This window comes from Oncorhynchus mykiss, chromosome 7 (assembly GCF_057628025.1).
Source record: "Oncorhynchus mykiss isolate SJ-2025 chromosome 7, ASM5762802v1, whole genome shotgun sequence".
Taxonomy (NCBI): Eukaryota; Metazoa; Chordata; class Actinopteri; order Salmoniformes; family Salmonidae; genus Oncorhynchus; species Oncorhynchus mykiss.
In genome coordinates, this window is record NC_143028.1 from 35,408,697 (window position 1) to 35,434,199 (window position 25,503).

At 42.2% G+C, this 25,503-nt stretch overlaps 2 long non-coding RNA genes across 2 annotated transcripts in view; one reads left to right on the plus strand and one right to left on the minus strand.

The window, feature by feature from the left end:
- The window catches only part of LOC149982525 (uncharacterized), a 419,448-nt gene that overhangs the window by 175,812 nt on the left and 218,133 nt on the right, over positions 1-25,503 (plus strand). The gene's annotated exons all lie outside the window — the stretch shown is intronic.
- Positions 18,461-19,821, minus strand: LOC149982526 (uncharacterized). The gene is made up of 3 exons (XR_016497483.1): positions 19,684-19,821; positions 18,799-18,891; positions 18,461-18,660 (listed from the first exon to the last, which is right to left on the minus strand). It is a non-coding gene; the product is annotated as an uncharacterized LOC149982526 (long non-coding RNA).

Sequence of the window (25,503 nt, forward strand, 5' to 3'; positions counted from 1 at the left end):
TCTGAATGCCTTTGACCTGTAACGGGGTGAGTGACTGGTTGCTGGGAAGTCAGGCGCAGGAGAGCAGAGATGGGTGATAAGAGGAGAACTTTAATATACACCCTTGCACAAAGGCACAGGTGAGGCAGCTCAAAGCACAACCACGGTAACATGAACCGGATTAAACAAATCAAACAAACCTAGGTTTGAAACAAACCTAGCGCAAGCCAGCCTGTAGCATAACACCCTACACAAAGAACAATTCCACACACAGACATGGGGGAAACAGAGGGTGATATACATTTAGTCTGATAAGGGAATGTGAAGCAGGTGTATGGGAAAACAAAACAAATGGAAAATGAAAGGTGGAGCGGCGATGGCTAGAAGACCGGTGACGTCGACCACCGAGCGCCGCCCGAACAAGGAGAGGGACCGACTTCGGCGGAAGTCGTGACTTGACCTGTCGATTGCCTGCCCCGTTTTTGTAATATACTGTGTAATTGAATCACTGTGACCAGAAAATACTAATTATCAGCTGAGAAAGATGGTGCAGTCATTTATCCAGTCGACTGAGCCACCATTATTCAGCGTTTTTGCCATCTCCACAATGAGGTCGCAACATACCAGTCTGACTGCAGTACCAATACCAATATCATCGCCCAATTGTCAACATTAGCCTGACAGCCATTCAGACTGCCATCGCACTAATGTACAGTATTCTCTATTCAATGCCTAATCTTAATTACCTACCAAATGCATTGATTCTTCTCTCTCCTCTCTACAGATACATCCTAATGGTCGTGTGACATGCACGGGGTTGTCATTACTGTAGCACGCACAGGCCTGTCATTGTGTGATTGATGCATTTCCCAGAGTGGAGGAATGTTTCGCTGAGTTGCCTCATGCACCAATAATGACACATGATGGAAACCCCTGTCAGGCCGTCATGATGGAGGATGAAGATGGATAGCGCCGATCTGATTCTTGTCGAGGTAGGAAGTTAAGGAATGCTTTGGTTGCGATAATCTCACACAATTAGGCGACAGTGTTGCTTCAGTGTTGCAGTGGTACTGGACAGCTAGTTGAGAACAATGTCAAGCTGCTAGTTACATGGTGTCGTGGGTTGTCATCATGGGCGGCAGGTACTGTAGCGTAGCAATGGGCCAGTAACCAAAAAGGTCGCAGATTTGAATCCTAGAACTGACTAAGTGAAAAATCTGTCGATGTGCCATTGAGCAAGGCACTTAACCCTAATTACTCCTGTAAGTTGCTCTGGATAATAGTGTCTGCTAAATGACTCAAATGTTGTCCAACGCTACCGTCACTCCTTTCATAAAGACTTTACAATACAACAATGTGTCTAACCTTTTTCTTTATCAGGAATTCCACATATTTGTATTGTTTTTGCTAATTAGATTACCATGTGCATCTGAATATCACTTTGGAAGACTATCCCTAAAATTGTAAAAGGAAACTGCAAGCAAACTGCAAGCATAAACAAAATGTTTTGTCATTGTTTCTTTCAATTGTGAATGATAAATGAAAATAGATCAATACCATCCAGCTATTATAAATATACAAGTATGGTTTGTTATTTTAAGAAGAAAAAAATTGCAAATGCTACATCATCCTTCACATAATAACAGTATGAACGCTCATACTGGATCTGTAATGAAATGTACAGAGACAGCAGCCTAAAAACAGTGCCTTGGAGTATTTTTAGATAGACTGAAGATGGATTAACAATGCCTGTCAAATAAAACTGTCTTGTGTGTATGTGCAAGATTAATAATGTTTCTAGTCATTAATGGATTTCTCAGTCACTCACGGTGTGTTCCACATATGTCCTTGTCATACACAGTCCTGGCATGTGCATCTGAAGTGATAATCATCCTTTAGAGAAATCTCTTCAACTGCAGGAGGGAACTGGCACAGCAGCAAAAGCAGTAATGAAACAGTAGGATACAGTAGCTGCATGTTTTGGATGTGAACATGAGGTGCTAGCTTGGTTTTCAGTTGAATATCCTTCACTAAGAGAAATAATCCTAATTTCTTATCATCCAATGGTATTACAATTAAATTGCCTGGAGTACAGTAGCTGCCTGCCCTGCAGCGGATGTGTACTTGGCTTGGCCTTGTCACTAGGAAGCCGGGCTAGTGCTTCTCCTCTCCTCTCTTCTCTCCTATAGTTTGCAGCACAGGCCCTTCACTTGAGCTGGGTGATTTTAATTTGTCAAAACTGTTTACCAGCATGGCTCCAAGGCTATTACCGGCATGTCATAAGGGAGCAGATGGGTAATGAAAAGCATACAAATGGCAGATGAAAAAATAATTGAAGGAACGGGCGGTGGGGGTAAGGTGGATCTTTTGTGTAAAAGGAGACCCATCCTGATTTATATTCCATATTTTCTTATGAATCAATTATTCCTGAATGCTAATAGAGGGACATTGTGAATTTCTCAATTTTATAATGAAAAATTCAAGCATTTATTGGGTAAGGACTGGAGGAGACAATTCCAACAACTGTGCCAGCAATATAATGCACCACTCAGACCTACAGTGTGCTCAGTAATAAGAGGATGTCTGATGTTGTCGCTCTCTCATACACACACACTCATGCTGTGTTCTGAGTTCTAAATTAAAACAACATGCCAAAATTGGCTTTTCAGTTTCTGTTCTGTTTGTGTATCACTTGGGCTTGACAATGTATTGGCAGTCGTAGACAACACTCAGTTACTGCCAACTGAAGATACTTGATTACTAACGTTGAGTTCTACAGTGGCTAAGTGCATGATGGCTAGGAGTGAGTTAGCCTGATCCTACAGTGTACATCTACTAAGAGGTGTGAAATCAGACCGGCACAGCCCTATTGCTGTGTCTATGCAATCAATGCTGGTCTCTTTTCATAAACCACACATAACTGTTCCTTTACTACCCTTTACTGTCATTTGATAGGAATAATAGGCCAGTGGACTATCTCACTAAATGGATGTACGTATAACATTACACTCTGTGTACAACCATCAAACTAAATATAGCTCAACATGTAGGACTACAAATGCCACCATCATGGCAGCTCAAAGTTAAGCGGGGGGGGAAGAGCAGAAGATGAGACAAACACACACGACAAGGACACGTCTGGCCGGCTGTCTTCACTCTGGTCCCATGGGAACAAGCGCCCACACTGTCAACCTTCATTACTGTCACACTAGCCCATCATGGGGAATTAATTGCACACCTGTTAATGACAGGGCACTATAATGCCTATCCGGTGTAGGACACCCATCTGGGTTTAAGACGTCAACGTCACTCCCTTTGCAGTGCTAATCTATGTCTCCAAGTCACAAAACACATCGGGGTGCCACTTTGTCTTACAATAGCCATAAAGTATTGCTTTATGCTTTATACACACTTATATTACACAAGCCTACTGTAGACCTAATAGAGCTATTTAACATCTTCTTAAGTGATAATGCCTGTGAAGCCGGTGTTTGAGGAATATATTGGTGACAGGTGTTTTTAGGCCCAATAACGAAGTTGGGTTATCAACATATTCAAATAAGGGTTGACATATTTTCATTAAGAATGCTATTTCGTTGAATTTACTCATGCTATTTCATCCTTCCATAATAAATAGTCCTGACAACACAAATCTAGGGTTGCTGCCCAAGCTTGCTGGTCGTTCGTACTATCGGCCTGTTGCCAGAGACGTGACCCAGTCATTGGGTTTTTGTTCTGTATCTATGGACAGTATCTCAGTCGTTCGTTTTAAATTCCATTGCCATATTTGCTTGCTAGCTAGGCAACTACGGCTAATTTACAGTCACGTCAAACAGTTCAGCCAGAATAGCAACAGTAGCTGAATTTGCATTTGTTTAACCTGTTTTAGTGACATTTATTTGGATGCATCCATAACAATAAGCTAATGGGGTGTGAATTCGCCTTGAGTAGAAAATGTGCTCTCTCATCAGGACACTGTTGTTCAGAGGAGCTAGCCAACAACACAGGTAACACAATCACTTCAAACTGAAGCTGGAAAGACTACAAACTAGCTGCACTTCATTTCGTTTAACCTTTTTTCAATTTACATTTCTTTGTCTATATCCATAAAAAGAAGTCTGAGAAAAGCTGTCTGCCTGTGTATCTCGTTCTGACTCCCGACACGTTCATTACTATGGGACAGCTGGAGATCGAATTTGAATATTGGAACAATATTGCAAATGTCGGAGAGATGTGAGATATCTAGATGCTTTTTTATAGCATTCAGGATTAGACCCATCCGTTGTATAACCATTGATATACCCTGTGAGGACAGAGAGGTCAGACCTTGGGGCTGTGTGAAAACAAAGTAGCTGAGGTAACATGTGAAGGCTTCAGTGGGGGAATAGGACACTGACACGCCAGGAAATGGAGGGATCGCTTGATCCAGTGCTTTGGCAGTGAACCGCAGGCTGGTAATCAGGTCACGTAGATTGATATAATAATCCCAGGGGCAGCGCATAAAAGGAAAGGCTAACTCTGCGTTGGCAGGGAGCAAGCCACGGATGGGAGTGTGGGGAGATCTATCCCTCTGAAGTCAGATATTTTTTTTCTGCAGCGGGCCTCATCTCCTGAATGCAATCAGAATTACAGACTCGCTAGCTGTGATTCTTCTTCAACGTCTTCTCCCGTATAAACAGAGAGATCGAGGTATGGAGCATTTCTTTCGCTCTCTAATCAATGGCGAGCCGGGACTTTGTTGAGGCAGCGAGAAGAAAAGTGGCACCCAATATGACAGAGGATTGTGAAGAGTTACACCATCCCATCTCATCGGGAGACGAGGTGTCAGGGCTTAAGATCTGACAGTGAAAAGAAGACGTGTGAAAACCGTCTGAGGAGAACCTGCGGCATGAGTCATCCTCCTGGTACAGCTGCCGGTGCTTTCAGATGCTCAACAATAGGAGTTTCTGATAGCGCTAACATTTTGACTTTGCCAGGTAACAATCACACAAACAATGCCAAACTCTGATAAACACAGTGTTGTTTTCTGAAAGTTAAAACCTGTGAGTTTCACAGTATGTGGAAGACGGTTGCAAAATCATGAATCAGTTTGGTTGTTATCTAATGTAATAGAGCTGAACTGTAAGATGAAATGCATGCACGACTGGAACTTTTGTGTAAATCGTTATTCAATACTTATGGGAGAATTCAAGTTACATACATACATGTCTCAAGTTAGCATTCAACCAAAATGTTACATTATATCCCTCAAAAGCAGATGGTTGAGGAAAATCCTGGCTAGATTTTTTAAAACGTTTGCACACCAGGAAACTTGTTGTACTAGCATGTAGAAAGTCAAGACAACATTATCTCAAACATAGCCTGGGTTTTGATTTGCTTTTGGTATGCTATTCTGCCTCATATCAAAGAAAGAAATGCTAGGGCACAGAGGGTGAGTCCTACTCGTGGGTGACTGTCGGAGCTGCATTGTGGGACACTGTGGGACACTCAGGCACAGCCACTCATCAACACAACGCTGTGCCTGACATTTGCAACTGCTTGGCCATTACTAAAAAGGGCTTGGCTCTCCCAGACTGACATTTAGGCCCTGAGTGAGATATATCAACATTACACAGACCAAACAGAACAGGGACTGATGCCTTCTCTACCTTCAGGGAAATGTTAGGGAGAATAAAAAGTGAGAGGTTACGGGGTGGGAGAAAATACAAAGGGCTGAAACAACAGGTGGCGTTGGATCTCAATACTATACAGAATAGCATTATGTATTCATTGAGACTGGGAAGTCCAGTGGTTTATTCCTTCCCTTTCTGTGTCCTACATTTGTCCCTGCACATCCTAATCCTCACAATTTAAATCCAATTCTTCAAGGAAGCCATTGCTCAGTCGGGATATGTTAATTAAGACACAACTAGCACCTCTACAGGTTTAGACCACTCAAGTCTGCCCTGTTCTGCAGCAATCCTATAATAGTTTTTTTCATCCCTTGAAAAATGTGATTCTTTTGAGGGCATGTGTTATCACTACCCCATTTCCATATCAAGGGGAAGACGGGGAGTTGGGAGGAGATAGAGATGCAAAAGACTGCGCCAGGAACAAGACATTCCAGTGGAAAAAAAGAGAAAGGGTCTATCAGATGCATTTTTTTCACAGCGTGCTGTACAATGGAGTGACGTGTCTTTGGAGAGGAAGGCTTGACCTTTTCAGTATTCATCACCAGATTGCATCTCCAGTCCCTAATCCAATCAGGATGGAGGAATTTTCAGGTCAGTATAACCACCTAAAAGTAAAGGTTGGCAGGGAAGCATCCAGAGGTCACCTGCCTCCTGGAGCTGTAGGGAGGTGGAGGAGGACTTAAAACCAGTAAGATAAAATGCGCTCTCTCACCTTGGTCTTGGACTGGTTCAGTCAGCCAGACTGCTACTCACGGAATATCTGACCTTTCTTCACAGAGATGTTCCGGTTGAAAGAAGGCCCGGCCCCTTAACTCAATTCACATTGTATTGACGAGACATTGCTGCGAACAGACTCATGATGCGACTAGTGCTGCGAAATACATGGGAAGTTATTAAACCCGAGCTGGATATATTGAAAAGTACATACATCTTTCAAGACATGAATGTCAATAGCTAATGTGATGATACCATTCTCAAATAATAAATAGATCAATTTGATAACTTATTCAATCAAAAACAGATTATTTAATCAGGTGAAAATATGAATAACTCCAACTCAGACTTCATTCGGTTTCTCATCCCTGTGGGGCTAACCTACTGATGCTATTTATCAAAAGCAACCCACTTCTCAGAATCGATGCGGAGTGAGCCCAGTCAATTGCTCCCTGCCTGAGGAACATGTGGATAGAGGGGTGGGGGGGATGGGGGATGGGGGAGGGCAAAGGGGTGAGAGATAGAAGGGGTCTGATGTGGTCTCGCTGCAGCCCAAAGGCAATATAGATCTCCCTGTGACATTGAGGAGGGGTCGGTGAGAGGAGGCAGCCTGGTATCAGCATATAAGCATCAATCTAGAAGACCCGGTCGTGATCTGCCTAATGATGCCAATCTACCAGAGGAAGTCAACGAATAGTATGCACACTTTAACAATAACAACACCATGAAGTGTGTGAGGGCCAACCACCGAACAGGAGGACTTGGTGATCACGCTCTCTGAGGCCGACATGTGTAAGGTCTTTAATCAGGTCAACACTCGCAAGACTGTGGGGCCGGATGGTATTCCAGGGCGTGTTCTCAGAGCATGCACAGATCAGCTAGCTGGCATGCATATTCACAGTAATTTTCAATCTCTCCCTTTCCCAGTCTTTAATCCCCACATGTTTTAAGATGACTACCATCATTCCTGTTCCCAAGCACTCTAAGGATACATGCCATAATGACTACCCCCTGTAGCACTCACATCTGTAATCATGAAGTGCTTTTTTAAGGCTGGTTATGGCACACATCAACTCCATCATTCCAGGCACCCTAGACCTACTGCAATTTGCATACCGCCCCAACAAATCCATAGATGACGCCATCTCAATTGCAATCCAGACTGCCCTCATCCACCTAGATAAGAGGAATACCTATGGGACAATGATGTTCATTGAGTACAGCTCAGCGTTCAACACCATTGTCTCCTCCAAGCTTGTCACCAAGTTATAGACCCTGGGACTGAACCACTCCCTCTGCAACTAGATCCTGAACTTCCTGACAGGCCGAACCCAGGTAGTGAGAGAAGGCAACATCACCTCCGCCACGCTGACCCTCAACATGGCCCCACAGGGGTGTGTGCTTAGTCCCCTCCTGTACTCCACATTCACCCACTACTGCATGGCCATGCATGACTCCAACACCGTCATCAAGTTAGCTGACAACACGACATTGGCAGGCCTGATCACCAGCAACGATGAGACAGCCTACAGGGAGATCTTCAAATTCTTCTTACTTTCTCGTGTTCTTCTTATTTCTCAATTAGATTTCCCATGTGTTATTGTTCTACCTTATGTAAAAAATGTTGTACTACATTGATATTGATCACTGCATTGTTGGCTTTAGAGCTTGAATGAAAGGCATTTTACTGTACTTGTGCACGTGACATTAAAACTTGAAACTTGATATTTGCATCAAGGAACATGATGCTTATGTATATACATTGCATTCAGTATTGAGGCCTCTTGAACATTATACCTTAGTGAATACATTGCATTCAGCACGGCCATGACGCCTATGTGAATACATTGCTTTTAATGGTGAGATTAGCCGTCATTGTAAATAGGAATTTGTTCTTAACTGACTTGCCTAATTAAATAAAGGTTACATTTAAAAACAATTTTAAAAACACTATGGATGCCCAGAGATAGACATACCGGAAATGACACCTAAATCAATGTATTGCAGTTTTAAGGGTTGACCCAGGATGTGGACATGAAAACCACCTCAAACTTGTATCTTAAACAGACCATTTAAAAAATGCTAGCTATTTCCTCATTGAGTATGATGTCATACTCCTGAGGAGGATGATCTGGCCAATCAGTGGTTTAGAGTAGGATGACCTGGAAAATCAGCAGCCTACTCGCATTAATATTTTTTATGACATATACGCCCATACCAATCTGTTGTTGGGGTACACCCACACCATTCCAACACAGAAAAGCTGCTTTTTAACATTTACTTAATTACAATTTTTTGAAAGGAAAACTATTTAACTCATATTGTAAGAAATTATAGTTAATATTTCATAGAAAACATTAAACACTGGACAATTCCTTTAATTCAAAAAATGTCACTGAAATTCAAATGTTTCACTTATTCCAATACTGTCACGTCAACTCCCGCTTCCCCTCTCTGGCGCTCGTTGTCGCCAGTTTACTCATTATTACGCTCACCTGCCACCATCGTTACGTGCACCTGCACCTCATGAGGCTCACATGGACTCCATCATCTTCATGATTACCCTATATCTGTTATTCCCTTGGGTTCTTTCCCCAGGCATTATTGATTATGTTTCTGTGTTTCATGTCTGTACTCCACTCGTGTTTCTTGTTTTGTTCCATGTATTATTAAATTCACTAGCTGTACTTGCTTCCCAACTTCTAGCGTACACGTTTCACATAAATCATTATGAACATGTTTATTTTGACATGTATTGTATTGTTTCCATTACTATATTTAATGTTTTTGTGAAATTTCATTTTTAAAACTCATCCTCCCACAAAAGTTTAATAATTATAGTGGTCTGGAAACATTCTAAAATAATTTTATAGGTTGTCTGTAATAAAGTTATTAGATATTAGGGAAAAATTACATTTCTCAGAAAGCATTAGATCGAACACTCCAGAATGGAGCAGCCTAACATATCATGGCAAAAAAATGTTTAAAAAATACTGTTTGACATATTTTAATTAAAATCAGGCTAATATGTGACGACCCATCCCAACTGGGGTTATGTCAAAACATCTGAAATGCTTGTTTTTACAGATTACAAAAGATTTTGAGATCCAAAATGGTATTCACTGTGATTGGAGGAAGCATGGAAAAGTTATGCTGCTTTGATGAACAAGTAGGAGAAAATGCCCTTGAAAGATTATGTCAAGTGCTAGAGAGCTCTTCTTTGTTTATGCCCATTCAGCATCGTTCACACCCTCAAACCCATGCATCTCTTTAGAGGTACACTCAGCGATGTGACGTAGGTGCACTATGGTCCCCAATTAAATCACTTCCTGTAATCGCAGGAAGTTGAAATTCAACATACGGCTCCTAGGGATACTCTTCAACCATCCCCTGAGTTTCAAGTATTCACATTAAAGGAATATTTTTCTACTTCCCAAGAGTCAGAGGAACTCGTGGATACCCATGTCATGTTTCTGTGTCTAGTATGAAGGAAGTTAGAAGTAGTTTCGCTAGGCAATGCTAACTAGTGTTAGCACAATGACTGAAGTCTATGGTACTGTATCTGCCAGCATGCAGAGGCATAACATAGTATCCACGAGATACACTGACCCTGGGGAAGTAGATAAAGGACCTCATTGCCAAAAACCTGAAGAATCCCCTCAAGACTTGACTGTTGACAGAGGATGGAAGACAGTGTTTTTGTGTAACTGCAGGGAGAGAATGAAGGACCATGTTGAGGATGAATTCAGCCACTTTCTGTTGCCACAGGAAGTAAGGGCATCAACCAAGGGCATCCCTATAAGGTCACAATGGGTTTTGTGGAAGGACGGTTAGCTAGCTCATTTAAGTCCACACAGGGTGTCATGGTTCTATTAGGCCTATAGGTTATGTTTTTATATGGACATTTTTACTGCGAAGAGTAAATGTTACATGGTCAGGTGTAGGTTTGCGTTGATCGGGAGCGTCTGCTGAACGATCCAATACTAAATTGTGTTTCTAGCCTCAACTATTCTGCCGATGTCACTCAAAAGCGCATGAACTTTAGGCCAGGCTTTTCTGCCATGTATTGGGGGGTGGGGTGAATGAATGAATGAATTGTTCATTCTCAGGCCCTAACCCTAGCTTAATGTCCAGTTCCTGGGTCAACCCTTAACCCACCCTCAAAGCTAACCCTAGCTTCAAGTCCACATTCTGGCTCAATCCTCACCTAAAACTAAACTCTAACCCTCAACCCTAACTCAAGCTTCATGTCCACATCTCACATCTCACCTCAACCCTAAACCTCAATTCTAACCCTAGCTTCATGTTCAATTCTCAGCTCAACTCTAACCCTAACTCTAGCTTCATGTCTATATCCCAGCTCCGCCCTAAACCTAGCCTCAACCCTCGCTACATCTGGGCACATCCCTAACCCTTGACATAACACCAAGGCTAACTTCTTGTCCACATCCCGGCTCAAACCGAACTCCAACCTCAACTCTAACCCTTACCATACAGCTGGGGTTAGGGTTGAGCCGGGATATGGAAATTAAGCTAGGGTTAGGTTTAGGTTTGAGATTAGAGTTTGTCTCTCTGTCTGCCTCCCTGTACCCGTTGCAGCTTTATCACCAAATGTTCTGCCTTCAAAACAATATATTGACTTGTGTGTCAATACCCAGTCTGTTGCGATAGGAGAGAGAGGTGGAGGTGGGATAGAGGAGGGAGAGAGAGGAGGGAGAGGGCGAGAGATATGAGTGATGGGGATTGAGGGAGAGAGAGGAGGGAGAGAGAATAGAAGGGGGAGGAGGGAGAGAAAGAGGGAGAGGGTGAAGTAGGGAGGGGGAGAGAGGAGGGAGGGAGAAGGATGGGGAAGAGGGTGGAGGGGATTAAAGAAGGGGGAGGGAAAGAGAAAAGAAGAAGGAGGGGATAAAGAGGTAGAAAAGATAGACCGAGGGAGGCAAAGAGAGGGAGAGAGAAGGAATGATGGAGGGAGAGAGATAAGAGAGAGAGGGGATTAGAGAATAGAGAGAGAAACGCTATAAAAACCGACAGACAATTTACCCACTGCAGCTTTATCACCAACTTTTTTACCTTGAATCCAATGTATTGACATTCGCATCATGCCACGTGACGAATATAACTTTTTGATAAAGCGTCACAGACGGATTGTTGAGGCATCATGTTCACGACGCCTTTCTCTAGGCATCCATTGTGTGACGCTAATCTCCCCCCTATTGAATGCAATGTATTCACCTAGACATCATATTCGTGATGCCGTTCTTTAGCTGTCCATAATGTGATGCTAATTTCCCCCTATTGAATGCAATGTATTGAAATTCGCTTGATGCCTATCTCATGTTCCTTGATGCTTATCTTTTTGCAAAATCTCACCATATTGATGCTTATCCATGCTATCATGTTTGAGGAAGAGGAGAAGGAAGGAGGTGGTACAACCGACCCCACCCTGGCTCAATCGATTTCCAGCCAGCACTAGTGGGCAATCTCTATCCTCCACCTGAACCTCCAAAGCCCAGCACCTCGCAGGGATTCAGATCACAGCTGTGATATCACAGAGGTGAGATGGCCAATGTCCACAATATTTATTTTATCCACAGCAACCACCCCCAGTTAGCCTACTCCAAAGCTAAGTGCTATACAGTCCCCTGATAGTCTGCCTTTGTGTAGAAAAGCATGACAACATGTTTCAAACCAGATGGATTTTCATTCATTTCATGGAAGAAAAGAAAACTGACCTTTGATTTCTCAGAATGTTAATGTTGCATATGAGAAAAAACAATGAAGGTTTCTGACATGCTAGCAAGGTAGAGAAGAGACCAGAGTGGTATACTACGAAGCAAGCTAGATCTAGTCAGACTTTTATAAAGCTAGCCAGCTTCGGTTAGCTTAACAATCTAGGTAAGGCTCCGTCTGCTGCGAACTCTAGCAGGATTGTAACTGTGCGTGCACGTCGCACGTGGCTGGTCGAACGCCAAACTCTTCATTGAGACAATGCCGAAACATCAATCCAGTCAGTGCAACATTTTCATTTGTGCCAAAATCTAAATGAAAGAAAAGTTATCTTGCAAATTCAGCAGGCTTAGGTGTGAATTAGGCTTTTGGAAGTGCCTTCTTTATTTTTATTACCTATCGTTAATGTCGTCTTTGGTGTGCATATCCAAGCACAAGCACCTTTTTTCCACTCCTCTCACTCCTATCTGTGGAACAGCTTGTTTTGTTGTTTTCTGGAACCTCTAACCCTGGCAATTTGACTGTTACCAAACATGGGTACACTACAGCAATGGTTGCTAGTCTTGACTTGAATGGATCTATGGATTATATGTCTATGGTTGTTTGCAGCTGTCAGTTTGCCTTTTGCAAATTTCAAAATACAATCAGGTGAAAAACGTACAGTTTGGAAAGCAAATGCTGTCATTACTTAAGGTGTAATGCGAAAGGTATTTTAAAATAACTATTATTTTTACACACAAGAAAATATTTGATTAACAACATATTTAATCAGTCCTCTTCCTCAAATGAAGAGGATGATGACAGTTCGACATTGCAGTCAACTTTAAAGGAGAAGCGAGACTGACTAATCTACAAATCACCTTGCATCATAATTAACTACTCAATATTGTTTGTAGATTAGTCACTTAATCATAATTTACCCATGATACATCACAGTTTTGAAGCACTCGAACACGGACACAATCTTTGCAAAAGAGAGGGTATCTGATTTCATTGGTCCTCAACACATGGCTCAAACACTTCATTGAGGATAAATGGAGTTAGCCCTGAGTTAGCCCTGGGTTAGCCCTGAGTTAGCCCTGAGTTAGCCCTGAGTTAGCCCTGAGTTAGCGAGCAGATTAGTTCTGAAGGATTTGCTGCCATAGAACTGTACCTGGCTAAAAAAGTGAGACACTTTCGTAGTACCGGTTATCCCGAGTTAAACTCAGAGTTGACCAAATTTACCTCAAACCTGATTTGTAGTATAGGGCTCAGCTGAAGTAAAGGTTATATGCGAGAGAGTGTGATGGAAAACTTTTGAGTGGTATTTCCCTCTTGTCCATGAGTGAGTCGCAAGGGGAAGGAGCAATAATGAGTGAAAGGTCTGCAATCGAGATGAACAGAATTTGTCATAGATGGAAAAGCAGACAGTCCAAATTAAAGGCTGAAGTTCAATCAAATCTGCAATGCAGCAATTATGAAAATATGTGATATTGGAGAGCATTTTCAACACACACCAGCAATAGAACTGAGCATAAACCAGGAATGTTTTATTCACAGCCTGGTATTTAGCTGCTATTCAAGATTAACCAAGGGCTCTATTCAATCTGCATCACAGAAAATCAGCTTTTCAGCATGATTCAAACTTTAAGGTTATGTTTCTGCTTTAGCAGAGACTGCATTCACGGTAAACGGCGCTTATGTTGGCTCAATTGGAAATTACATTTGCATTTCTATCGCGGGTTACAGATTGAATAGAGCCCGTAGCCATTATATGATTTCAATAGTTTTTCCACAACAATAAAAACCTGCTACAATAGCAACAGTTCTATCATTCCTAGTGTGACATGTTATTTGAAGCAGGCTACCTTAGCTCAGCTAGTATTGCAAGATAGAAGCTGCATTATTGTTTGCACACAAACAAAAGAAAAGAAAAACAGTATCCAAGGTGATGTGGCCAAACTAATTAAGTTTGTTATTTTGACTTAGGGATATATAAAAAATGAAGGTTACATTATCTTTGTATCATTACTTGTGTATATTAAGTGCACTGTTTACTTTTATTTTTATGAATTGTAATCAATGCATGGGACAACACAAAAACATTCCAATAGCAATCAGCAGAGGAAAGTGACAGTAACACTTTCTTTCACTCTGACTCCAGTCACTCCTTGTCAATTCCTGTTGTTACATTGCTTAATTCAACTTGAGAACCGCATGCATGTTTTTTAATCGGAAGTGACAGAAACTTAATGTCTCTCGTTGCTCAAAATAATTAATTGTTATCAGCATATAGCAGTGGAGGCTCCTCTGATGAGGAAGGGGATCGGATCATCATTTCAGAACAATTAAAATAGTGAAACATTTAAAAAGTTCGCCTTTTTAGATAAAAGTATACTGAATATATTGTAGCGACCCGCACAGACAGCCGTGTGTTATGTGTTAGGCTATTAGTGGGTTGTGTTGTACTTACCAGTGTTCGCGGGGTCCAACATGCCAATCAACCTGCTATCTGCCAATCACGGGAATGCCTGGAATGTTCTGATGCTGGGCATCCTGGCGGTTGGCGGAGTGGCTTGGAGGGGGGTTGGGCAGGGGAATGGAGCATTGGAAGTTAAGACCAGGTTTAGCCATTGTTCTCTCTCTTACGTCTGGCCTTCACAAGAGAAGGTCACGGTTGGATTGTGGGGTATCTTTCATTTATTTGGCGTGGGCTATGGCCAAACAGTAGCCTGTGTAAAGTTGGGTAAATAAACCGTCAATTCGTAAACTCAAGCCTCAGTCTGGACAATTGTTCCTTTATGATCTAGTCAGGTCATTACAATATTCACGTTACCAAGGGTGTGTTCATAAAATTAAATCTGGAGTACCTGAGAGTGCACTTTGGGCGTTCATAAATTCAGAGCATTGTCAGATTGGCCGTAAATTCAGAGCGTTTTCGCCGAGGAGTAGAGTTGATATGAGCGTTCTGACCACACAATGGCAGTCAAGCACCCAAGCTAACTGGCTAACTTTGGCTAGCTTGCTAGATACTTCCAGACCCAAATGAGAGAACAGCTCACTCTGACCTTTTTACTCACCCTAGCAGAGCTGTTTTGGCTGTTTTCATGTTATCCAGAGCGTTGGTGACTGTAACTGTGCTGCTGGCAACAATTTAATTTCACTGACACCGGCCATATTCAACAGGTCTGGAGCATTAGTAAATTCATCAGTTATTCTGCGCTCTGGCACACTCAGACAACAGTGCTCTGAAATCAGAGTAGGTAGTCAGAGTGAATTTACGAACACACACCAAATATTTATGAAACTGGTTGTTTGGATCCTGGATGCTGATTGGATGAGCAGCGTTCCAAGCCATGCTGTATTGGCCTTCACCGACACACATATGCCTGCTAACAGTTCCATCTGAAAATGATCAATGTGCCTCCATAACAATATCATGTTCATGTTGCTGTCCGAATCATCTCTTGTATTTATCTCAATTTGCACATTATATCCTTTTGCTTCCAGCCTAGCATTTATTTTACATTTGATTTAACTAGGCAAGTCAGTTAAGAACAAATTCTTATTTACAATGACATCCAACCCCAGACGACACTGGGCCAATTCTGTGCTGCCCTATGGGACTCCCAATCACGGCCGGATGTGATACAGCCTGGAATCGAACCAGGGTCTGTAGTGACACCTCTTGCACTAAGCTGCAGTGCCTTTGACTGCTGCGCCATTGGGGAGCCCTCGGGAGCCCATTTAGTTTGGTACAGTGGGGTTTAATAGAATCCTTGCTGTCTGCCTGTCCAACTTCGGAAACAAAGCTTTCCTTTTGAATTTCGATCTCTGTATTGACATACATAGAGTTTTTAACCTTTATTTAGGGTGAACAGTGCCCGGACATGAACAGTGCCCCGACTGGACATTTTCTGAGCCAGTCGAAATCAAACATCAACATCATTATCATGGACATATCCAAGTTAATGGCTAAAGAAAAAAAGCTCAAACAAATTAAAATGCAGCTGGTGTACTGTCATTAAAGGTTCAATGTTAGCTGAAGTTGACTAGATACCTAGCAAGTGACAAGAACATAATCCAAGCTGCATAGCATCCATTTTGTTTAGTATGGACAACCAGTTCTTTTGCACAGCAACTATGCCAAAAATAATTAATGACTGAGTCGTATCTGTAGCAACACGACAAAACAAACTCACAACTTCTGGTGGAAGACTGAAATTGTATGAATTGTTGCCTGTCGGTTCTCCTGGAATGACTGTGGGAAGAGCCTGTAGTCTCGGGTCTTTCCCTTTGATAGAGCAAGTGCGTGACGGGGAACCAATGTCTGGGAACAGAAGATGGATGTCTCCGCTATGGACACAAGTGTTGGTGCCTCTGCACTGACTGCAGTAGACCATGACTATGCCTGTCTTCAAAAATAAAACAAAATTGGATTTGTCACACACTGTTCAAGAGTCTTATGGCTTGGGGGTAGAAGCTGTTAAGAAGCCTTTTTGACCTAGACCTGGCGCTTTGTTACCACTTGCCGTGTCAGAGAGAACAGTCTGTAACAGTCTGTAACTAGTGCATGCTCGGAGTACACGTCCTGGTAATCCATCTGGCCCTGCGGCCTTGTGAATGTTGACCTGTTTAAAGGTCTTACTCACATTGGCTACGGAGAGTGTGATCACACATTCATCTGGAACAGCTGATGCTCTCATACATGCTTCAGTGTAGCTTGCCTCGAAGCGAGCATAGAAGTTATTAAGCTCGTCTGGTGGGCTCATGTCATTGGGAAGCTTGCAGCTGTGCTTCCCTTTGTAGTCTGCAATAGTTTGAAAGCCCTGTTTTCCAGATGGTTGAGGATGTGTTATAGCTCAGCATTGTAGTTCTGCAAACGGTTGCTATGGAATTGGATTACCTGGATTACCTGTATTCAGCTTTTGAAATAACAAAAGCAAAACTACTAACTCGCTAGCCATCTTGCATGCTATCTGTTCTGCCACTCTGCTCTCTAACTTAAGCCACCATTCCCTTAGTTCCTTGAACCAACATTTCTTAAACCAAATAGCAGTACCATAACATACTTGATTGATTGTATATATACTTGAGACCTAGACTAAGTCAGAGTTGGTTTACTGTGTCATGATACTGACAATGAAACAGAATAACGGTACAATTGTGTCATGTAAATTACCCTTTACTTTTCTATAAGTGTGTTGGATGCTGCACTGGATCGAATCAAGGAGCTAGAACTACTGCTCTCTGTTCACCACCTCAAGCGCCAAAGATTATGTGCATGCGATGAGAACTTCAGGTTCTATACCCGGTTCCACTCAGAGAAGGTCTTCATGGTGTTCTGGGAGTCCGCCTCTGCCTCCAGGTTAACCTACTGGTCCGAGGCCCAGAAGGCTGGAATGGGAAGAGCAATCCTCTAGCTGTTTGAGCCTGGTGATGGATGCATGGCAGACAAGGGGTTCATCATGGGGAGGATGCGGTCAGATGTGGGGGCAACGCTCCTCATTCCCCCATTCAAAAGAGCAACTCCGCTAACACAGAAGGACATCGAGCAAACGCAAGCCATTGGACATCTGAGAGTGCTATAGTGGAGAGAGCCATTAGAAGGGTGAAGGAGTGCCATATCTGGGACATGATTATCCCACTCACTCTGGCAGGCTCTGTCAATCAACTGTGGAGGATCTGCTGCTTAATTGTGAACTGCCAGGGCCCTCTGCATCTCAAGAGTGATGAAGTCAGTGTGAAAGTATGCTCAAGCACGGCAGTGCACACACACTACAAATTAATGATTTATGATTTTAGTTCCATTAATGTGTTTTTCTGATTATTATACATTGATCTGTTCACAGACAAGATATGAATTTGGGATCATTTGTATTGATTAATAGGTTTCATGAATACGATAGTGTTTTGGGATTTAGTGTTTTCAAAATGCATTAATCTGTTAAAGAGATAACACTGTTTTTTTATTTGAAGATTTTATTGAATATTAATTACTCTATTGCAATGTTGCTTACATTTACATTTTTGTAGATGCTCTTATCCAGAGTACATACATTTTCATACTGGTCCCTCGTGGGAATCGAACTCACAACCCTGGTTGTGGGTTCATGTGGGTTCATACAAAGATCATACAAATTTATTCAATAAAATACATTTTCCTCTACATACAATGTTGATTAGTTACTTACAGTACATCATCTGTACATTGCCTTGGGAAACAGTACCCTGCCAAATAGGATTGGCTCAGATGCTACACTACATCCATTTTAAGGTACACAGCCGTGTATGTGTAAAAGAGGTCAATTTTCTCTCTCATCTCTGCTACAGTATCAAAGCATCATCTCTCCAAACTAAAGTGCTTGTAATGAAGTCGCACCAATCTAAACCGGTTACAGCCAGTTGACCCTGGACTTGCCAGTGATATTTGTGACCGAGTAGGAGCTTGGCCTGGTCATTGATAAACTTACAGTCCTTCACATCAGTTACACTCTCAACATCAGGGCACTTGATCTCGGTTAGTCCGAAGGGCGGCGATGCAGGTCATACATTTTCCCTTCAGGAATTTCCCCAAGATGTGGTGCATCTGGGTGCACAATGAAACCACAAGGTTTGACCAAGACATTAAATAATTCAGAGTAGTTCTGCAGAACTTCTGGCTCAAGCTGGCAAGATGTGTGTTCTCCATGACAATGTGAACAATTATCGTAACTTCAAAACTCACCTGAGTCCTTGGCCTTTGCCATGACTGCAGTACCCTTGCACAAGACAATGGTGGTGGCACGGTCGTCAACCCCATTGTGGTGTAATGTGCAGTCTGGAAGAGTAGAGCCACAAGATGATTGCACAAAGCTATCCCAGCTGCATATCGTCACGTAGTTGTCATACACTGTTCTTGATCATCTGTGGCACCAAAGTCATGATTCCTTCTCTTCAATTCTGACATTAAAACGTAACTGACCAAATGTAATAAAAGATGACCAAACTAAATTTTTATACTACATGTTATCCAGCTTCAGATCAGTAATAACAAAGGAACTAGGCCTAATGCACATCCAGGGACATGAGAACAGATACACCCAAGTTTGATTATTTTGAACATAAGAACAAAATACAGGTAACTGCAACCACGGCAACACTAAGCACTAACCGCCCTATCCTATCTCGTAACCTGCAGTGAATGGAGATCCTCATTCTTCCTCATTGACCGGTGACACCTTTCCCTTACTACCACTGCCTCCTCGCAAGGTCTACCATGTTTGACATCGCACAACAACAACAACAGAGCAAGAAAGAAGAATGTTAGGTGACAACATTAAATTGATGCATGCTATTAAGTTTCCATTGCTACTCTTGACTTTACTTAGATGGGTTTAGCTAGCTAGCGGGCTATGTTGCTAGCTAGAAACAAACAATATGTTACAGCAGCTGGCCAAATAGTTAACATTAATTAGTTAGCTAGCTAAGTCTGACAAATATTAAGCAACTTTAGCTAGCTAGCTAATGTTAGCACTAACCAATTTGGTAACATCTTAGCTACCGTTAGCTAGCAAGCTAAATTGGCTAGTTAGCCATCTATCTCAACTGGTTGCTTTAAGTACTAACTTACCTTGATAGAACTTGTACATTTATCAAGTTTAGATCTCTTCGTCTGGGAATGTTTATGAACAATATCAGCCACATCACTCATGCCACTAATTGAGTAGTGACTGTGTAAACACCATGTTCGAATTTCACAAAAGACTACAGACGACATCCAGATATCATCATACATCGCTTGGCGTGGGAGAAAGTTGTCTGTTAGGAGCGCGAAAGGATTGGTTCATCCTCCAACTTATCAGAGCTCTTGCAATATGAACTAACATCATGTCCATCCAATCAAATAATCAGATAATGAATATAGTACTTAAAGTATAAGCTACAGCTAGCAATCCCTGCTGTGCTTAAAGTGAGGTGAGTAGTTGACTCAAAGAGAGAGAAAGATAATAGTTGAATAGTTTTTAACAAATTAATTTATTTAAAAAATAAGGAGAAGCGGCATACAGAGAGAGGGACAAAGTGAGCTAGCTATATTGTATTTGCTACCTTAGTTTGCCTTTCACTTACTGAGCTAATGTTGCTTACTCAACAAACTGACTATTTACAGTTGAAGTCGGAAGTTTACATACACCTTAGCCAAATACATTTAAACTCAGTTTTTCACAATTCCTGACATTTAATCCAAATCCAATTTCATTAGTCACATACACATGGTTAGCAGATGTTAATGCAAAATACTTGTCCTTCTAGTTCCGACCATGCTGTAATATCTAACAAGTAATCTAACGATTTCACAACAACTACCTTATACCTTATACAAGTGTAAAGGAATGAATAAGAATATGTACATATAAATATATGGATGAGGGATGACCGAACGGCATAGGCAAGATGGTATAGAGTACAGTATATACATATGAGATGAGTAATGTAGGGTATGTAAACATTATATCATGTGGCATTGTTTAAAGATACCAGTGATACATTTATTACATTCAATTTTGTATTATTAAAGTGGCTAGAGATGTGAGTCTGTATGTTGTCAGCAGCCAATCAATGTTACTGATGACTGTTTAACAGTCTGATGGCCTTGAGATAGAAGCTGTTTTTCAGTCTCTCGGTCCCATCTTCGATGCACCTGTACTGACCTTGCCTTCTGTATGATAGCGAGGTGAACAGACAGTGGCTCGGGTGGTTGTTGTCCTTGATCTTTTTGGCCTTCCTGTGACATTGGGTGTTGTAGGTGTCCCGGAGGTCAGGTAGTTTGTCTCCGGTAATGCGTTGTGCAGACCTCACTACCCTCTGGAGAGCCTTACGGTTGTGGGCGGGGCATTTGCCGTACCAGGCGGTGATACAGCCCGACAGGATGCTCTCGATTGTGCATCTGAAAAAGATTGTAAGTCTTTTCAGTGACAAGCCAAATTTATTCAGCCTCCTGAGGTTGAAGAGGAGCTGTTGCGCCTTCTTCACCACACTATCTGCGTAGGTGGACCATTTCACTTGCCCTTGATGTGTACGCCAAGGAACTTAAAACTTTCCACCTTCTCCACTGCTGTCCCGTCAATGTGGATAGGGGTGCTCCCTCTGCTGTTTCCTGAAGTCCATGATCATCTCCTTTGTTTTGTTGACGTTGAGTGTGAGGTTATTTTCCTGACACCACACTCCGAGGGCCCTCGCCTCCTCCCTGTAGGCCGTCTAGTTGTTGTTGGTAATCAAGCCTACCACTGTAGTGTCGTCTGCAAACTTGATGATTGAGTTGGAGGCGTGCATGGCCACACAGTCATGGGTGAACAGGTAGTACAGGAGAGGGCTGAGAACACACCTTGTGGGTTCCCAGTGTTGAGGATCAGCGGGGTGGAGATGTTGTTTCCTACCCTCACCACCTGGGGGCGGCCCGTCAGAAAGTCCAGGACCCAGTTGCACAGGGCGGGGTCGAGACCCAGGGTCTCGAGCTTAATGATGAGTTTGTTAAATGTTTTACTCACGTTGGCTGCGGTGAAGGAGAGCCCAAGGTTTTGGTAGCGGGCAGTGTCAGTGGCACTGTATTGTCCTCAAAGCGATCAAAGAAGTTGTTTAGTCTGTCTGGGAGCAAGACGTCGGTGTCCGCGACGGGGCTGGTTTTCTTTTTGTAATCCAGGATTTACTGTAGACCCTGCCACTTACGTCTCGTGTCTGAGCTGTTGAATTGTGACTACTTTGTCTCCATACTGACGCTTAGCTTGTTTGATTGCCTTGTGGAGGGGGTAGCTACACTGTTTGTATTCAGTCATGTTTCTGGTCGCCTTGCCATGATTAAAAGCAGTGGTTTGTGCTTTCAGTTTTGCGCGAACGCTGCCATCAATCCACGGTTTCTGGTTGGGGAAGGTTTTAATTGTCCCCATGGGTACAATATCACCAATGCACTTGCTAATTAACTCTCTCACGGAATCAGTGTATAGTGCACATCAATGTTGTTGTCTGAGGCTATCCGGAGCATATCCCAGTCCACGTGATTCAAGCAATCTTGAAGCGTGGAATCAATGAAGTTCTTTCAGGGGCCGTCGAGGTGTCTGCTTGGGGGGGGTGTACACGATGTAAAAATCCTAGTAGAATTTCCCTGTTTCAGGTCAGGTAGGATCACCACTTTATTTTTAGATTGTGAAATGTTAGAAAAAAAAGTAGAAAGAATGATTCATTTCAACTTTTATTTATTTCATCACATTCCCAGTGGGTCAGAAGTTTACATACACACAATTAGTATTCGGGAGCATTGCCTTTCAAATGTTTAACTTGGGTCAAACATTTTGGTTAGCCTTCCACAAGATTCCCACAATATGTTGGGTGAATATTGGCCCATTCCTCCTGTCGTGTCTTTACTATCGTTCAATTGAAGACTTAGTTTTTATCAAAGATTCCCTGTAATTAGTATTACACAATTAAACTGATTAATCATGTAACTGTAATTAACTAGGAAGTCGGGGCACCAAGGAAAATATTCAGATTACAAAGTTAGAAGTCCTAATATAACTTTTCAGATATTTTATATCTGATCAATTAGTCTTCGAATTATTTACTTTACCTCACATTAGTCTCATTCCAAACGTCGTAAATTGTTGGTTATCTGCACGAACCCAGTCTTCACTATGAGTCATCAATACATAAATTGTGTTAAATCATTTATTTACTAACTAAGTAATTCACAGAAATGCATAAACAAACAAACAAAGTAAAAATGGTTACAAGAAATGATAGGGGAATGTGCCCTAGTGGGCTAAACCGGCATGGCGGCTTGTTGTACAAAAGGGAAGTGGGGGTCGACTGAGAAGTCTACACACAGTTGATAATTATAACAATTGTAATGCTAATCCTTTGCACATGAACGCTCACTCATTCGGGAACAATTGCAATCAATATATACAGTGCCTTGCGAAAGTATTCGGCCCCCTTGAACTTTGCGACCTTTTGCCACATTTCAGGCTTCAAACATAAAGATATAAAACTGTATTTTTTTGTGAAGACTCAACAACATGTGGGACACAATCATGAAGTGGAACGACATTTATTGGATATTTCAAACGTTTTTAACAAATCAAAAACTGAAAAATTGGGCGTGCAAAATTATGGGCTCATAGGCGGTCCTCTGATTTAGTTAAACTCAAAAGGGAATTGGAGTTTCCCTCATTAAACAGTCCAAAATCACATTACACAATTTTACAAACAGTATTATCCTCACTCATTCATCTTATACAACAATTAGATGTAAACGTCATATTTGAGGCTATTATATAAACAGCGTTATGGTAATGTGGCCGCAACGTCTCTCATGAGTTTTACAAACTTGTACCAAACGGACCAGTTTGTAGTTTGATTCTTCAACCATCTTTTATACCTTCTCCGGAACATAAATGTTGTCAGTGTCAGTGTCAGCAGGTCAGTTTTGCCTAGCTTGAATTAGCTTCATTCGTTAAATTGAGCCGTTTTCATATTTTGCTCATGCGTATTGCCGAAACACAATTGTGTGGGAAACCTAGGGTAAGCTCTGCACATTTCGTCATGTCTACATAATTTGGCAAGCACATACCTTGAACTGAACGAAGGTGAAGCTAGCTAGAAAAACAAACTGCTAAACCGTTTGAAGGGTTCGAAGAGTGGAATGTCAACTCTAATGAAAGTCATGTCCAGACAGAGGCAGCATACAGGAGGGTCATCACTAGTTACCACAGCCACAAAGTCAAAAACCTGCCTATTTCTTACATTTCTCTTCTCAAAATGTGATTTTAACCCTAATCTTAAGCCTAACCTTAATCACACTGCTAACCTTATGCCTAACCTTACATTAAGACCAAAAAGCACAAACTGCAGTGGAAACACATTCTCTGGAGTGATGAATCGCACTTCACCATCTGGTAGTCTGACAGACGAATCTGGGTTTTGCAGATGCCCCAATGCATAGTGCCAATTGTAAAGTTTGGTGGAGGATGATATGACAATGTCCCTATGCACTAAGTGAATTTCATACATAATTGGTTTGTCGAGATCGGTGTGGAAGAACTTGATTGGCCTGCTCAGAGCACTGACCTCAACCCCATCGAACACTTTTGGTATGCCGAATGCGAGCCAGGCCTAATCGCCAAACATCAGTGCCCGACCTCATTAATGCTCTTGTGGCTGAATGGAAGCCAGTCCCTGCAGCAATGTTCTAACATCTAGTGGAAAGCCTTCCCAGAAGAGTGGAGGCTGTTATAGTCGCAAATTGGGGACAATCTATATAATAATGCCCATGATTTCGGAATGAGATGTTCGATGAGCAGGTGTTCACACACTTTTGGTCATGTAGTGCACGAGGCATTTCCTAACAATGCAGTTAAAATGTATGAAAATTGACAAACAGATAAAAAGAAAAGAAAACATCTAACATCCCATCATGCTTAGGGTCATGTATAAGAATGCTAGGCAGGCCATTATTTTGGCTATTACTTTGGCTACCATGGCTTAGCCAGCAACCGGACCTCTGTACATCACTGCTTTAAGGGTAAATAACAGCACAGGAGGGAAATAAACACCATAGAAACACCATATACTATGCTGGAGCGGCTGGGATAAGTTGGCTAACAGGACTGTGCACAGACAGTTTCTTATTGCAACTCTCTTATGGCACTAATGGTCAGGAGTGGCCACTGATACTCTACTCCAGGATATTTAATCACCCTATCAATCTTGCCTTTGACAAAGGCTACTTAGTGTCCCCCTCTGCAAGAACATCTCTGCTGCAATCTCCCCACATCTCCCTCTCTATACGACTCGGAGAGGAGGGGGAGCAGGAGGGGGTGTTTAATCTAGTGATTCAATTCCTGCCAATGCGCGTCACTCTCCTTCTCTGTCAGAGAGGGCAAATGGAGCATGCAGCCGAAAACACCCAGACCAAATCACATTTTCTCTCTCTTACTTTCCTCCTCCATTTCTCACTTTCTAGTCTACGCTCTCTCCCGTCCCTCTCCTTGCCAGTGCTCCCCCTTCTTAAAATGAAGCCTTTGAATCAGCTACTGATCTGAAGAAATCAACAACGTCCAGACAGCTGTAGCAGCGTGGGTCTATTTATTACTGTGAACAGAAGGCTGTCAAGGCTGGATGCCAACCAGGCCAGCCTATAAAGACACATCAATATCCACCCACTCACTCACTCCATTTTTACCTCTGCTTTACTCGTGCTAAGTAATGGTTTATGGTAATTGTTTCAGTTCATGTAAATCACTGGACATAATGTTTTAGCACAGTGTTTCTCAAATCCGATCCTGGACACCCCAAGATATATTTTTTTCCTTCTTCCCAGCACTACACAGCTTGCCTAGGCCATCATTAACAGAACATTAACATAATATACATGCCTATATATTACCTTCCATTTTAACTG